This window comes from Pygoscelis adeliae, unplaced genomic scaffold, assembly GCF_000699105.1.
Source record: "Pygoscelis adeliae isolate BGI_AS28 unplaced genomic scaffold, ASM69910v1 Scaffold113, whole genome shotgun sequence".
Classification (NCBI taxonomy): Eukaryota; Metazoa; Chordata; class Aves; order Sphenisciformes; family Spheniscidae; genus Pygoscelis; species Pygoscelis adeliae.
Genome location: NW_008825108.1, coordinates 8,639,498 through 8,640,526, shown reverse-complemented (window position 1 = coordinate 8,640,526; position 1,029 = coordinate 8,639,498).

Genomic DNA, 1,029 nt, shown 5'->3' with positions numbered 1-1,029 from the left:
CCACCTGGAGTACTGCGTCCAGCTCTGGAGCCCTCAGCACAAGAAAGACACGGACCTGTTGGAGTGGGTCCAGAAAAGGGCCCTGAAAATGATCAGGGGGATGGAACACCTCTCCTGTGAAGAAAGGCTGAGAGAGTTGGGGTTGTTCAGCCTGGAGAAGAGAAGGCTTTGGGGAGACCTTATTGCAGCCTATCAGTACTTAAAGGGGGCTGATAAAAGAGATGGCGGACAAACTCTTTAGCAGGGACTGTTGCAACAGGACAAGGGGGAATGGCTTTGAACTAAAGGGAGGTAGATTCCTTATATCTAGATGTAAGGAAGAAATATTTTACGCTGACGGTGGTGAAACACTGGAACAAGTTGCCCAGAGAGGTGGTGGATGCCCCATCCCTGGAAACATTGAAGGTCAGGTTGGACAGGGCTCTGAGCAACCTGATCTAGTGGAAGATGTCCCTGCTTATTGCAGGGGGGTTGGACTAGATGACCTTTAGAGGTCCCTTCCAACCCAAACTATTCTATGGTTCTATGATGATTCTATGTTTCAAATTATTTCATCTCAAAACATTAGCAAATGAGGATGCTCTTGGGCATTGGGCTGGATCTGTAAGATTGGAGAGGAACACAGGGAGAAAGGAAGAAAATTAAAAGCCATGGGAACAGATAGACTCATACTGTTTATGTAGGAGGAGACTGAGGCTCAAGAGCAGTTATGAACCATCTGAGGTCAGTCAGACAGTAATGCTGAGAGTGGGCACTGTTTAACTCACCATCCTTGCTTTAGTCCCCAGACATGCATGACCATGCAGGGCAGACACTCCACTCCTGGCTCTGGGTGCTGGCCTTGCTTGCCCTCTACTTGAGGTTGAGCAAGTGGTGCAGCCTGAGCTTAGAGGAAGGGCAAGGAGGGAGGCTGCGGGGGAGGGATGTGTGTCGCTGGTGACAGCGCTGCTGGGCAGTGGGGTGGCTTTGGGTTTTTAAGGTGAGTACATCTATGGTGGGTAGCAGAAGTTACCAGGGGGTAACTATTCC